Here is a 15,916-nt window from a genome sequence, read left to right on the forward strand (position 1 = left end):
TTTTTTTGAGACAGAGTCTCGCTCTGTCGCTGTCGCCCAGGCTGGAGTGCAGTGGTGCGATCTCGGCTCAATGCAAGCTCCGCCTCCCGGGTTCATGCCATTCTCCTGCCTCAGTCCCCCCCCGAGTAGCTGGGACTACAGGCACCCGCCACCACGCCCAGCTAATTTTTTTGTATTTCAGTAGAGACGAGGTTTCACCGTGTTCACCAGGATGGTCTCGATCTCCTGACCTCATGATCCGCCCGTCTCGGCCTCTCAAAGTGCTGGGATTACAGATGTGAGCCCCCACGCCCGGCCAACATGCCCAGAATTCTAATGTTCACAAAGTTATCCAGTCAATAATTGGAATCCACTGCAGATGAGCATTCAGCATTCGGGATTGTGGCATTCAAGATTGTGTCTTTCGAGATTATGGCCCAGACTGTCTCAACATGGCCTTTCCTTGGGTTCATGTGCATGTGGTGCCTCATAAGGACGCTAATCCTGTGGAATCAGGGCCCCACCCTTATGACCCCATTTAACTGTAATTACTTTCTTTCTCCAAATATAACAATGCTGGGAGTTAGGACTTCAACATATGAATGGAAGAGAGGGGGAACAGACATTCAGCCAGAACGCATCTCTTCAGAATTCTTTAGACATTGCCTCATCATTTTTTTATTGTAATAAAATACATCTAACAAAATTTACCATCTTAGCCATTTTAAGTGTATGGTTTAATAGTATACCTTCATAACATTGTACAGTCATCACCATCCTCCATCTCCTATTCTGCTTTCTGGCTCTGATTTTGACTATTCTGAGTACCTCCAATAAGTTGGAATTACATAGTCTTGTTCCTTTATCAAAAGACATTTTGTCATTTTGTGACTGGTTTATTTTACTCGGCACGTTTTTATGGTTCATCCACATCGTAGCATATATCAAAATTTCCTTTTTAAGACTGAGTAATATTCCTTTGCATGTATGTACAGGTTAAGCATCCCTAATTGGAAAATTCGAAATGCTTCAAAGTCTGAAACTTTTTGAGTGCCGACACAATGCCACAAGTAGAAGATTCCACACCTGACCTCGTACAACACGTGACCTCATGTGACTGGCTGCAGTTAAAATATAGACACACAATACACAGTTTATTTAAAATATCGTGTAAAATTACCTTTAGGATATATGTATAAAGTATACTTTAAACACAACTTAATTATATGTTTAGATTTGGGCCCTATCCCAAGATATCTCGTTATGTATATGCAAATATTTAAAAATGCAAAAAAATGGAAATCTGAAATACTTCTGGTCTCAAGCATTTTTGACAGGGATGCTCCATCTCTGCCATACTTCACCTGCCCATTCGTCTGTTGATGGACACTTGGGTTACTTCCATGTTTTAGCTGTTGCGAGGAATGCTGCCGTGAACATGGTACACAAGTGTCTTTTCAAGACCCTGCCTTCAGTTCTTTTGAGTGTAGAACCAGAAGTGGACGTGCTGGTTCATATAGTAATTCTATTTTTAATTTTTTGAGGAATGAACATACGGTTTTTCCATAGCTGCTTGTACCATTTTACATTCCCACCAGTGGTGCGCAAGAGTTCCAGTTTCTCCACGTCTTTATGGACACTTATTTCCTGTTTTTTTTTTTTTTTTCTTCTTTCCCTATAGTAGCCATCCTAATGGGTGTGTTGTGTTACTTTACTTTTTTGTTTTCTGTTCTTGAGAAATCTGAAACGATTCATATTTTTGGTTGTAGAAGACCCAGGCTCTTCTTTGTGCCAGGGTCATGCAGTTTAATAGTAATGTTCCTTGGTGTGGGTCTGTTTTCAGGAACATTTTTGGGAATTATTTATCTGATTTCCTCCCTTCTGTTTTTTGTTCTCTCTCTTTCTTTTTTTTTTTTTAAGAACCTACCCTGTGGGTTGGATGTTGGAAAATGTTGCTAAAATGTTCCATTTTAGGCTTTCAATTTTCTTTCCTGTTTTCTGATTGTCTTTTCCTCTTAACTTGCATTTTTCTGTTTGTTTTGCTACTTTTTATGGTAGAGGCTTTCTGGAGGTGTCTGGTAATCCTTGATTTTTATTCATATTTAAAAGTCAGGGATACACAACAGAGTTGGAACATATGAAATTGACATTCCTTCCCAGCTTTGTTCACTATAAAAGGACAGAGGAAGTGCCAGCCCCAGTATCATTGAACGTACTTTGCTCTCAGACCTTCATTTCTAAATTACATCCCCCACTAAAAGGAACCAAGACTCTTTGGAGAAGTGGCAGATTTCATAGTCTAACAGAGAATGCATAAGACAGATCCAGAACATGTTACATGAGGAAATGAGGAAGTGCTTGAGAACTATGAAAAGCACACAAGAGCATCCCACTGGCCAAATGTGGAACAATTTGAACATCAGAGTGAATAATGATGTTAATTGGCCAGGCACAGTGGCTCACACCTGTAATCCTGGAACTTTGGGAGGCCAAGGCAGACGGATCACTTGAGGTCAGGAGTTTTGAGACCAGCCTGGCCAACATGGTGAAATCCCGTCTCTATAAAGAATATAAAAATTAAGCAGGCATGATGGTGATGCTTGTAATCGCAGCTATTCAGGAGGCTGAGGCAGGAGGATCACTTGAGCCCAGGAGGTGGAGGTTGCAGTGAGCTGAGATCGCACCACTGCACTCCAGCCTGGGTGAGAGAGTAAGACCCTGTCTTCAAAAAAACAATAAAAGTTAGTAAAATACGAATCTGTGAGTCCATACTGATGACATAAGGAAAAAATAAGTGGGAAAGGGCTGGGCGCGTTGGCTCACGCCTATAATCCCAGCACTTTGGGAGGCCTAGGCAGGCGGATCATGAGGTCAGGAGATCCAGACCACGGTGAAACCCCATCTCTACTAAAAATACAAAAACTTAGCCGGGCATGGTGGCGGGCGCCTGTAGTCCCAGCTACTTGGGAAGCTGAGGCGGGAGAATGGCGTGAACCTGGGAGGCGGAGCTTGCAGTGAGGCGCCTGTAGTTCAGCTACTGGGGAGGCTGAGGCAGGAGAATGGTGTGAACCCAGAAGGCGGAGCTTGCAGTGAGTCGAGATCACGCCACTGCACTGTAGCCTGGGTGACAGAGCGAGACTCTGTCTCCAAAAAAAAAAAAAATAAGTGGGAAGAAGGGAGCGAGCATCCCTCACTGAAGTTTGAATGCCAGGAGGAACGACAGACTGCCTCAAAAACCTCATCATTTTCATAACTGAGTATCAGTTGATTCAGACAAGAGTTGCCAGTTGGCACTAAAATTACTGGATGAACGTTCTAAAAACATAGTCTCTAAGTATTGTTCTGTAGATTGTGAATTAATTACTAAGGAAAACACTCACTTTACAGTGAAGAAATCTGGCAAATATAATTTTAACCAAGTGATTGAAATTATCACCAATAATGGGGCAAATTGACATCATCGTGTCTCTTTCTGTGATGCTCCGGGAGAAACAAAGCTTCATTTATGTAGTACTACTGCCAGAAACACATAACCCATATTCTTCAAAGATGTCAGTGAAATGAATGGAAAAAAACGTTGAACTGTTTCAGATGAGAGGAAATTAAGGAAATAGGACTTTAGATGTGATACACATCCTAAATTGGAGGGAAGAGGGATTTGCCATAGAGGACCTTTCTGTTTTGTCTAAGGACTCCAGCAGCACAGCCACATGGTCTGTTCTCATTTTAAGCAAAAATTTGGATGATTATACTTTTGCAGTGTATATTCAAAACCACCTAACTGGTAAAATATTTTATTTTAAAATTAAATATGCTCATTTTAATTTGCACCTAGGCTTGTTACTGTTATTTTGTTGATTGATTTTGTTTTAACAAATGTTTAACATTATTTCTTATCTTACTTGAGGAAAAATGTTGATATCACAATGTAGTATGAGTTTTATGGGGGAAAGACGTTAGATGAACAGCATTGTTTTGGAGATGCCTTGTAGATTGCATTCTTAGAAGATTTCTGTTTTTTTTTTCTTTTTGGCTCTGTCAGGCTTCACTACTTAGAAGAATTCTAATTAATTCAATGTCCACAGTTTAAGTCTTTTTCCGCAATATTAAGCTATATATGAAGTGCGTGCCTTGGAAGATCATTTCTATCCTTTTCATGTGCGGTGTTTGGTTAATTGACATTAGAGATTTGAGTATAGCTAGAACTTCAGTGATCTTAATGTCATGCTTCCTGACATTATTATTAAACGTATTAAGTGGACTGCTAGAGGACATTTAAAGGAAGGAAATTGTAAAATTTTAGTGTTTTAAAGTGTGGTGCCTTTATAGTGGACCCTATGTTGGATAAGAATAGAATTGATGTTTTCAGAAGACAAAGGTGAGAATATGTATTTTTCTTCTTCACTCATTGATAGTGCTATTATGACATCTATATTTACTTCTGAACTACTGTAAAGTAGGATAAAAGCTCTAATGTAGGAAACTGTAATGTAGGATAAAAGCTAAGGTAGAGAGCTGACAGTGCCTTTTTTCTTATGTTCGTAGAGAAAAATTTTAATGATTAACTAGAACTTTTCAATTCCCTGTGGTATAGTTCTGTGTGACCCAAGACCCTGACCCAGTATGCTTTAATGGCAGCTATCACTAAATGTGATTATCTGCTTTTTTTCTTTTCTTTTACAGGAGAGCTTGTTTCATATCCATATCCCACTTTATTCCTGCTAAACTGCTAATGCGGTAAATTGGAGGAAAACTGTTACCAGGATAACCTGTAATGGGCAAGGAGCCACCAAGAAGAAAACATTTCTTTTAATTTTTAAACTTGTTTTGAAAGGTAAGAACATTACGATTAGCAGGAGTTTCCTTCCATTAATGACATCAAGGAAAGCTATGGTTCTGTTGTGAGACCCTGGAGTCGTAGCAAACCAGGTGGAGACCAGTCTCTCTGAGCTAGGTGCAGTATGGTTCTGTGGTACTGTGGTATTTTTAGGAAGTTAAATGACACCCTCTTTAGTCTGCTTTGGTATATCTTAAATCTGCAGAACTCAAGGGATTCTAAGTTTACAGGGGGTTATTGAGAGGGGCGCCAAAGACCAGCCAGGCCTAGTAAGCTGAAGTAGCAGCATGCAGAGAAAGAGTCGCCACCCAGGCCACTACTTCCAGGGCACTGGGGCGCTCTCTTTGTGTTTGTTTTTGTTTTATACCAGCGAGAGGACATTTGACTTCTGGTCAGTCACTTGTGTCTTTCAGAGTCCTAATCTCTATCACTTTAGAACTTTTTATAAAGATTAGAGATTGAATTTGCATATTAGACTTCTGGCCCAGTTGACACTTACTAGGACGTGGCAGAAGTGGCACAGTAGTTCCTTTTGGGGGACATGCAAGCATAGTTCATCAAATTTCATTTGTCCCCATTGTATCTCTAGAAGGTAGACAAAAATCATTTAATCATCTACCTTCCTGAACTGGTGCTAGCTCTAAGACTTGAAATTTTAGTCACTTTTTACTTGGCTTTGTTTTCATCCTGATGAGCAGTGATTTACCAGGGCCTGTTGATTCTACTCTTGACTCTTGCAACTGTCTTTTTCTTTTTGTTTCCACGGCTGCAAAGCTAGGTCAGACTTTGTTGCCTGGGGAGATCCTATGGTGGTTTTGCTGTGAGGGATCTGTGCTTCTAACTGCCAGGTGGATGTTTCATAGGCATCTAAAATACTACTTTGCATATGATGTCTCCTCAGCCCTAGCCCCTGAAGAACAGTCCTACTCAACCCTTGCAGTTCCCCTTGCACTTAAACAGTGACGTCCTATTCTTGCCCCCGATATTCAGATTCTTGTACACAACTTAGGATTTCCTCAACTTCACCTCCATATTCTTCTGCCTGAATCCCATGTGGAGAATTCTCTGCAAGTATTCATTCACCTTGTGGCTCCTTGTCTTATAGAGTTTTTTGTTTGTTTGTTTTTTGAGATAGGGTCTTGCTCCATCGCCCAGGCCAGAGTGCAGTGGTGCGATCTCGACTCACTGCAACCTCCACCTCCTGGGTTCAAGCAATTCTCCTGTCTTGGCCTCCTGGGTAGCTGGGATTACAGGCGCACACCACCATGCCTGGCTAATTTTTGTATTTTTAGTAGAGACAGAGTCTCACTATGTTGGCCAGGCTGGTCTGGAACTCCTGGCCTCAAGTGATCCACCTGTCTAGGCCTCCCACAGTGCTGGTATTACAGGCCTGAGCCACCGCACCTGGCCTCATAGAGTTTTATTGTTGTTCTTTGTATTTGAATTCACGTCTTCTGGGGCTCAGCTTTCTTCCTGCCTTTTCTGTCAAACCACCTTGGATTATTCCAGTTCCCTTGTGGTCACTCCTTTGTGAACTCTCAGAGCATCTCAATGAAGTTATTTTAGAATTATTTTTTTCTCTTTAACTACGTTTTAAGTATTTTGTGAGTGAGCAGCTTTAACTTCTTTGTGTCTTTAGTACTTTTCACAAAATATAGGTATCATTAATTGTTTGGTGGTAGGAGCTAAAATGTCAGAGGCATTTCTCAGGATAATATTTTTGGGACTTTCCCTTTCTCCCTCCTTGTTGTTTATTTTGTTTTCCTTTGCTGATAGAGATTCTTCGCTTTGGCAGCTTGTGGAACAATTTCTTACCTTTAGTTATTCCTCCTCCTCCTTCTTTTACACATCTCTGCTCGTCAGCATGCTGTCCCCACACTAGAGTGAACCCTTCACAGTCTGCAGGAGTCCTAGAATCAATACCAGGTGGTTACGAGGGTTCCTGGAGAGGAACAGCACTGTGGGTATAGGGCATTTTAGACCAGGGACTGGCAAACAAAGCATTTATTGCAAACGCCAGATAATAAATATTTTAGGTTTTGTGGGTGAAGAGGCAAAAAAGAGGATTTTATGAAGGTATTTATATACCAAGAGACACAACAAATTTTCACAGGCTTTGTTATTGATGAGATTCAAAATGTAATAATTGAATTCAGTTTTCTGTAATACAGCTCTCTTACTAGTGAGAAGACTGGAATTCTTTTTTCTAGGGGGATAATATTTCACCTAATTGGTCTTTAAAGTTAGAGTTGTTCTCATCAAAATCTATTGCAAAGGTACATCTAATCTATTAATATTGATCTGCAGCAAGGTTTTAACATTTTTCATCTTTGGAAATGTCTTTTTACACAGGTAGGTACTCCCACATTCTCTATCAGTCCCCAAGCATATTACTTCAGTTGAGTATATTCGTTATTTGGAAGGCATATGTAGAATTCTCTTGGATTCTTCTCTTGATACTTACTTTTTAGCATGTCATTACGTAGTAAATTAATCATTTCTAATTATAGTTTAGGTGAAAGCTCCTTAATTGCACACCTAAATGGATTTTGAAATATGGAGATTTCCTTTGCCTTTGCATCAAGGTCTGCAAAATGCTATGTAACTGTAGTTTCAGCTCAGAAAACATGTCCACTGCCAATTTTTTATGGGAATGGAGAGCTCATCCCCTACAGGAAGTGTATGAAGCAGCTTGACCTTCCTTATCAACCAGAGAAAGTTGTTTAAATGACATTAATGTAGTAGATGATTCACATGTCAGCCATTGAGACTTCAGCAAAGGCAGATTTCTACAGCTGTCTAGTGTTCAGTAATTGTCATTCACAGCTGTTCTTCTTGTTCAGAAAAATTTCATTCTTTGCCCTGTGCTCAAAAAATCACAATAAAACTTTACCACATCAAGCTGCTGTGTCAGAGGGCAAGCCAGGATGGTTAAGTCCATGAGTGAATGAAGTTTACTGTTGGTGCTACTGGTTCAGTAACAGGTGATGGATTTCAAAAGTCTCCAAATGCCTGCTGGCGAATAATCAAAGAATAACTAAGCTTTAAACACCTTAAATTTTTACAAGTTTTCTAAGTTTGTTGAACTACGCCCTTTATTGTTCTATACACAACCATAATCAGTTGTAGCATGTCCTATCAGATTCTACTGTAGGTTGTCTTTTCTCAACTTCTTTGGAAATATTCTGCCTGTAGTTCTTTCATGAAGACTTCACGGAGGCTAAAAAGTCAGAGGTATATTGCAAGGTTTATAGCAAAAGATAGCAATTGTTCCATCTTTCTCATCTTTGAATTACTCATTTGGGACTGCCACCTTCATCTCTTAGCTGTTTTCTCTTATTTCCACATTTCTAAATAATTTGCCTGTATGTAGCTGTTTCTAATCTACTTGTCTTCTAATTATGAAGAGGAGGTTTTAGTTCTTACATGGATAGCTCCTTCCCTCCTTCACCTTTTGGATAAAGTCAGTATTAAAGGTATGTGTATTTTGGTTAATTATTCCCGAAATCCCTAACAAAATTTGCAAAATTCTCTTCAGTGTGGTCAGATACATCTGGCAGTCAGCTGTGTCTCTTTCTTGGACTCACTTTTTCCAAACCCTCTGCCTCATGCCTTCCTCTGTACTGGTTGCACTTGACCTTCTCCGTAGTTGCTGATGTTTCTCCTCACCTGTCTTCTGGGAGTTGTCTGTCTCTTGATGTCTCCTATTTCTGTTTCATTTGTTGTCATGTTTTGGTGAAGAACATTCTCCAGTAGCTACCTGAGAAAGTGTGAATAGATCCGTCAGACCTTCCATGTCTGAAAATGTTGGTTTCAATAATTGATACTAAGTTATGGTCCTTTTTTTGTGTTGTTTTGTGAGTCCCCTCCTCCGCGCCCATCCCTGGAAGGTTTAGATTCTTCATTTCTGCTACCATGGAACCACACTCAGTACATTGGGAAGGTCTGTCGCAGCACTCATTCTGTTGGCCTGTGCAGGCCCTAAGGAGAGCCGCATTTGTTAAGCTCCGGGAAAATTGCTTTCTTCTGTTTCCTACCCGTGCCCTACCCCCACCACCCCCGACCTTTTTTTTTCCCTTGGCCAAGAGGTGGGTGATATATTATAATATGTTATTCTAAAACTTCTTTTATTTGAATATTGGACTTCCTAAATTGTTTAACTTTTTTGTCTTTTCATGAATTTGTTGGCGTTCTTGGCTGTCATTTCCTTTTTTCTCCTTTGTCCTTTATTTTGTTGTGTTACTAGAGTTTCCAGAGCAGTGAAGAATGCGTGGGGTTCAACCCACTAAGCATCTGGAAGGTTGCATAATCTTTTCTATTTTCTTACTGGAGCTCCATGTCAGCCCAAATGTAGCCATGTATTGTACCTTTTATATCCAATAGATTTTGGGAAGAGATTTATAAAACAGCATGTTAATCATTTAGTACAACTTTCCTGTCCAGAGCAGAAACTCCTTTTGTTCTTATAGAAAATCATCCAGGCTTTGCCAGGGCACCTCCATTTGACGGGCCTCGCATGCAGGCACAGCCCTCATCTTTAGCAAGTTTTGCTTCTACTGCTTGCAGATAATTTGCACTTTTTACTTACTGGTTCTTATTTCATCCTTGGGTACAATACAAGGCAGGTCTTTTCTTCTAAGCTTTTAAATATATTCAGAGGTAGTTACTTTATCCCTCCAAGTAGTGAGCCTTTCTGCTGCCCTGACCATCTCTTTGGAGGCCTTGTGGTTGCCAGACTCTTCGTTTTCCTTCAGAACAGGATCTGCTATTTCCTGGTGTGATGTGATATGCTCAGGGCAGGCCACAGTGGAATTAGTTTCTCCTCTGGTCCCAGACATTGTTTATCTATTACTATATTCTGAGATTTCTTTGCTTATTAGTTACATCATAATATTAGAACTTTCTATTGGACTTATAATCAGCTGAAATCTTTGGACTTTTTTGTTTCTTTTCTTCACTTCAGCAGTTTTCTTCTCCCTGGCCGCCTTCCCATCTTGTTTTTCAGTTTTTGTCTGAAAAGGACTTTATATTCATTCATGTTAAATAAATTTTTCTTGATTCGTTGTGTCAAACAGTGTGACTGCTGACTTGCCCAGCGTTAGCTCTTCCTCTTAGCTTTGTGTTTTCTGTGCATTTTGGCAAGCCTGTGGCATCCTGCGAATCCATGTCATCAGAGCCTCTGGCCACAAGAGCTGAGCTTGTCCAGAGCCACCACTAGCACTCTTTAGGCTGAATGCCCAACTATCTTGTCTGGGAGGTGATTCTCCACCCTGTGCACAGAGACACATGGTTCCTCTTCATGAATTTGTCCAGAGAGCCATTGGATTGCAAGAATGACCTGCTGTTGCTGCCTTCTACAAGCTGACGTCACACACAGCTGAGCTGGGCTGGGGTCATGCTCTTGATGACTGCTGCTTTGACTAGGAAGAGTGCACACTTTGGAGCTAGGCATACCTGGGTTTGTATTCTGCTAGCATGTTTACTAGCTCTGGTCTTTAGTAGTAAGTCATTTGACCTCTCAAAATTTTAGTTTTTCCATCTGCAAAATGAGAACAAAACCATGAAGGTATAGAGTATCTTGTATCTAAAAGCATGAAGCCCAGAGTCTGGCAGTGTGGTAGGCACCTAATAATTGGTAGCTGCTGTTAATAATTATGTTTCCACCTTTATATAAAGTTGCAGTGTCCAGACAGTTAATGTAATTGTGGAATAGCTAGGAGAGATTGAAGATTGAAGATTGTTTTTCTTTTTTTTTTTGAGACCGAGTCTCGCTGTCGCCCGGGCTGGAGTGCAGTGGCCGGATCTCAGCTCACTGCAAGCTCCGCATCCCGGGTTTACGCCATTCTCCTGCCTCAGCCTCCCGAGTAGCTGGGACTACAGGCGCCCGCCACCTCACCCGGCTAGCTTTTTGTATTTTTTAGTAGAGATGGGGTTTCACCGTAGCCAGGATGGTCTCGAACTCCTGACCTCATGATCCGCCTGTCTCCGCCTCCCAAAGTGCTGGGATTACAGGCTTGAGCCACCGCGCCCGGCCTGAAGGTTGTTTTTCATAAGGAGCTATAAAGACCATTCCCTGTTGAGCTTTTATTCCTGAGCAGTCTCAGTAGTCTACGAATCTACTTTAACTTTTCTTGCACATTAAGTTGCATACTGTAAAACATTTACAAAAGAAATAACTTCCTGAATGTTAACAGTTTATTGCTGCTTTTCTGAGGCTGTTGAGATAGCCCTGAATACTTAAGGATTATATACAGTCTGATCAAAGTTTGCTAGGGAAGGAAGGTTGACGATAATAGCTAAAATTTTAAGAAACTGGTTTTTAAAAGATTTTTTTGTGACCAAGTTGCCAATTCTGTCTTTCATTGTGGAATTGGTTATAACCACAAAATAAATTTGATAGCTCTTTTCTTAATCTGAAGACTGCTTCCTTTTGACCATTTGCCAAAAGCATCTCAGTGTGCTCCTGAATTTCTACTGGATTAGGAAAGGCCATTTTCTTTGGGTACATTGTCTGTAAGATATTTAAATAATAAATGACCATTGTCACTTACCTCAGGTTGGGTGAGTCATAAATGGCACATAACTGGATTTCACTTAATTAAACTTCACTGACTTGAATTTTCCAAGTTTTCCCTTCACCACATTAGTATGGAATTCCTTTTCTAGCCAAGCAGTTCACCATTTTTCATTTGCTGAGGGCCACCTCGTATCTTTTCAGTTTTGGAGACTTAAAAACTTTTTGTGTTGTTGCAAATAGCCATGCCAATCATAGCCATGTTTCCTGCTCTCCTCCAGTAACCTGTTGCTTCCTTTCTGATGTTTGACTCATTTGTTTGCTCTTGGAATCCTACCCAGTTTCAGAGATTCCAAGAATCTTGGATGCTTCAGATGGGAAACCTTTCTAGGGCCCATGAGAATTTACTGATTTGCCTTTGACTTAAAATTTTTAAAAAAATTTTGAGACGGGGTCTTACTCTATCAGCCAGGCTGGAGTGCAGTGGCGTGATCTCTGCTTCCCAGGCTCAAGTTATCCTTCCACCTCAGCCTCCTGAGTAACTAGGACTACAGGTGTGCACCACCATGCCCGACTAATTTTTTGTACTTTCTATGGTGGAGACAAGATCTCCCTTTGTTGCCTGGGCTTGTCTTGAACTCGTGGACTGAAGTGATCCACCTACCACCATACGCCACAAAGTGCTGAGATTACAGATGTGAGCCACTGGGCCTGGCTAACGTTGACTTTTATCATACCGTCTTACCTGTATTCACACATCCTCACCTCCAGCATGCACACGTGCATCTGGATCCAGCTGGGTATTCCTTACCTCTCCTCGGTTTCCTTGGTCTCTTAAGAAGACTCCTGGCAAAAACTCGACTACCCTTGTGCCATCCTCTTTACTTGCCTTTCCCCACACAACCCCTCAGTCTCACTTCAGCAGAACTTGTTCTTAGTATAAATAACCCGTGCTTTGCATATACTTGGACTGAAGTTTTTGAAATTGTGGAAAATAGGCACAGAAATTCCTGTACATTCAAACTTTCATAATGAGAATTTGTAGAGGAACATGTTACTGTAGTTACTTTAATTTGAACTAGTTGACAAAAGTAAGACTGGATTTTTTGGTTGGTGGTTGACTTTTTAAATATAAAAGCGAAGTGAGTGATAAGGTTGTACATCTTGTCTTGCTGTTAGCATCCTAGCAGTGTATTTGGAGTTAGTACAGGTTATATATAGGCATTTGCCTTCTGAGGGTTGTGTATTTCCCAGACAGCTTAGAATTCTAAAGGCAAGTATAAATTTGTATCATTTGATACCAAAGTACAGCTCCAGAATGAAGAAAAAGTGGAAATTAGACTTGGAGGAGGCAGAATGCTGGTGGCGTTAGAGGAATAATGGTCATTTCGTGTGAAATCTCATAGCGGGTGCCTTGGCTTTGAGCATAGAAGCCATTGCAAGGCACCATCTTCTGCCCTGGTGGGCCCTCTTCATTAGGCTCACCCCTCCAATCTGTCTTTCACGCTGTTGACAGTTACGCATTCACACTCTAGATCTGCTCTTGCAGACTCCAGTGTCTGTCTTAGCACGGTGGGCAATCTTTCCAGTGCCCCACCTCATGCGTCTTAATCCCCTTCCTTTCTTGTCCCACATTTAAGCCATATTCAAAAGAGGTTTGTCCTCTTCCCTCTCTCTTCACCTTTGTAGGAGATATGAACTCTGTTGAGAGTGTACTAACCACAGCATCATTGTCATCTCCACATCACTTCCAATGTCTGCTTCTGTTCAGAATTGTTTTTGTATGTTATTAAAATACTTTGTTTAATTTCTGCTGTAGATATTTTAATGCACACTTCCCTCAGTTAAAACTCATTGGTCTGTCTGCTTCTGCAGCAAGTCTGCACAGTGCGTTCACACACAGCCCTTTGTGATCTGGCCTTGTGTTGCCAACCTAATCCTACCACCTACCCAAAGGCTCCTTCTTGTTGTCCTTAGGGTCTTCTCCCTGCTGTGACTCTTGAAGCTACTGGGTCTTCCTGTTCACTGCTTTCAGGGAGGTGTCGCCTGGCCTGGAATATGTTATGCAGCTCCATTCATCACCTGCTAAATGCTCCATACAGTATTTTGAGGCTCAACTTAGGCTTGACATATAATGAGCTCTTTTTTGGCCAGGCTGTCCTCCCTCGAGCTACCTTTCTGTGGAAGAAGGTTGAAATGTATGCCTTCCTTTCTCTGTTTTCTCTGTTCTCAATTTTATTGTATTTTTCAAGGCTTTAGGGACCATCTGTCATACTACTCCTATATTCCTTAGCGTAATTCATATTAATACTTTAATACCTGTTGATTACTATAGCATATTAAATGGATGTGATTCCTTTATTTATTCTCAAAGAAAAGCTTGAAATATCAAAGCAGTTTCAAGTTAGAACTGGAAAAGATTCTGGAATACCTGGATGGTAGGAAGCTGATTGCTTTTGACACCTTCTTTGGAAGAAGCAGTTGCAGAGATACAATAAAACTGGGTTTGAGTTTGTATTGCCCTCTTCTCTAAAGAAATATATTGACTCTAGTCTGCACCTGATATTTGATTTAATTTGTGTGTCTAGGGGGCTGCACCTTTATGAAATTGACACCTTTACTAAGAATGGAGAAACAGCTACTGCGTGAACTTTCTGTGTTTTGTGGTCTTTTTTCTTAGAAGTTAGTGAGAGCTGCTTTTAAAGACCAGCAGCTTTTACTCCTTTGTGTTCCATGTTTCTGCCCCTTCTTGTGAAAATTTCCCTGGGCTTTTTGAGCTTTGCTGTCAGGGGGAAGAGTTTCTCATTAACTTGCAACACTAGGAGATAACCTCAGTCGGAGTGACTCTACTTTTTCCTGTTAATAGACACTTTCCTCCCTGGCCCTTTCTTAGTGGCATGCAGCTTTTAGCATGCCTGGAAGCAATCACCAAACCCTCCTGGAGCCCAGCAGTTTTACATTTGGATCTTGTCAGGCACTGTTCAACTAAGCTTCCTGCATATGTGAATCCAAGCCTAGAAGGAAGTCCTCAGCCTCCAGGTGTCTGGACACTGCATCAGTAGATGAGCCAGTACGAACAGCCTTGCCTCAGCTTGGTTGTTCAGTACATTCAGTTCCCCAGCCTGCTTATAAACTTGGCCAGAGGTTCGGTGTAAACGCGTCTGCTGCTTATGGAATAATCAAGGGATGCCGTGAGGTCTGTTTTCTTGAGGTTGAGTGAGAATTCTAGTTTCTTGTACACACTAATCAAATATCTTTGTTTCCCAACATTTTTGAATGGCCTGGACATTGCTCCTTCTTCTGAAAATATATTTTGAACTAGCTTATAAAATGAAATCAATTCTCAGAGATATATACTTGTTTGTGTGTGTGTGTGTGTGTGTGTGTGTGTGTGTGTGTGTGTGTTTTTCAGATGGAGTCTCACTCTGTCACCCAGGCTGGAGTACAATGGCACGATCTCGGCCCACTGCAGCCTCTGCCGACCGGGTTCAAGCGATTCTCCTGCCTCAGCCTCCTGAGTAGCTGGGATTACAAATGCCTGCCACTGCGCCCGGCTAACTTTTGTATTTTTAGTAGAGATGGAGTTTCACCATCTTGGCCAGCCTGGTCTTGAACTCCTGACCTTATGATCCACCCACTTCAGCTGCCCAGAGTGCTGGGATTACAGGTGTGAGCCACCGTGCCCAGCTGGTGTGCATCTGTTTTTAAATTTGGCTCCTTAAGTCTAAACCAGCGATGACCCACCTGTGCCTCTCGATGAAAGATCTAGCTCTTTGCATTATTTCAAGATGAAGGATTTGAAAACTTTCTTGTTATTGGTATAAATGTTTCTAGATATTAGAGGCTACAAAACAGTTCTCGTTTTCTTGTGATCTGCTTTTTTTGAGTTGAAGAATGTCTGCCTTCATTTCAAGAATATACATGATTTCACTTGTATATTTCTGTTTTAAAAGAGAGGAAAAGAGGGGCCGGGCGTGGTGGCTCAAGCCTGTAAATCCCAGCACTTTGGGAGGCCGAGACGGGCGGATCATGAGGTCAGGAGATTGAGACCATCCTGGCTAACACGGTGAAACCCCGTCTCTACTAAAAAAATACAAAAAACTAGCCGGGCGAGGTGGTGGGCGCCTGTAGTCCCAGCTACTCGGGAGGCTGAGGCAGGAGAATGGCGTAAACCCGGAAGGTGGAGCTTGCAGTGAGCTGAGATCTGTCCACTGCACTCCAGCCTGGGCGACAGAGCGAGACTCCGTCTCAAAAAAAAAAAAAAAAAAGAGAGGAAAACATGGCCTATCACCTCTTCTTACCTACCCCACTTTGGCCCTTATGTGGAAAACATCGTTAGTGATTGTAGCTGTGGAAGGAGATGGGGGGCTGTTTCAGCGCTGAGAGAGACTTTGAATCATAATGTCATTAGAGCGGGGCTGTCTAGTACAGCAGCCATTGGCCATGTGTGACTCTTGAGCATCTGAAATGTGGCTGGTTCAAATTGAGAGGTACTGTGAGCATAAAATACACATTGGATTTGGAAGACTTAGTACCGAAAGAAATAATATAACCCTGTTGGATATATTCTGTTTTTTTTTTTTTTT

General features: G+C 41.4%; 1 protein-coding gene across 16 annotated transcripts in view; it reads left to right on the plus strand.

The window, feature by feature from the left end:
• Positions 1 to 15,916, plus strand: part of PPP6R3 (protein phosphatase 6 regulatory subunit 3) — a 160,045-nt gene that overhangs the window by 53,401 nt on the left and 90,728 nt on the right. For 15 of the 16 annotated variants that reach the window (XM_017886714.1, XM_017886723.1, XM_017886738.1 and 12 more), the window contains one exon: positions 4,663 to 4,813. The exons of the other annotated variant lie outside the window; for it this stretch is intronic. The gene's annotated coding sequence lies outside the window, so the exon portion shown is untranslated. The remainder of the gene's footprint in view (positions 1 to 4,662; positions 4,814 to 15,916) is intronic. 16 annotated transcript variants of the gene reach the window in all.

This window comes from Rhinopithecus bieti, unplaced genomic scaffold, assembly GCF_001698545.2.
Source record: "Rhinopithecus bieti isolate Rb0 unplaced genomic scaffold, ASM169854v2 scaffold_1014, whole genome shotgun sequence".
Taxonomy (NCBI): Eukaryota; Metazoa; Chordata; class Mammalia; order Primates; family Cercopithecidae; genus Rhinopithecus; species Rhinopithecus bieti.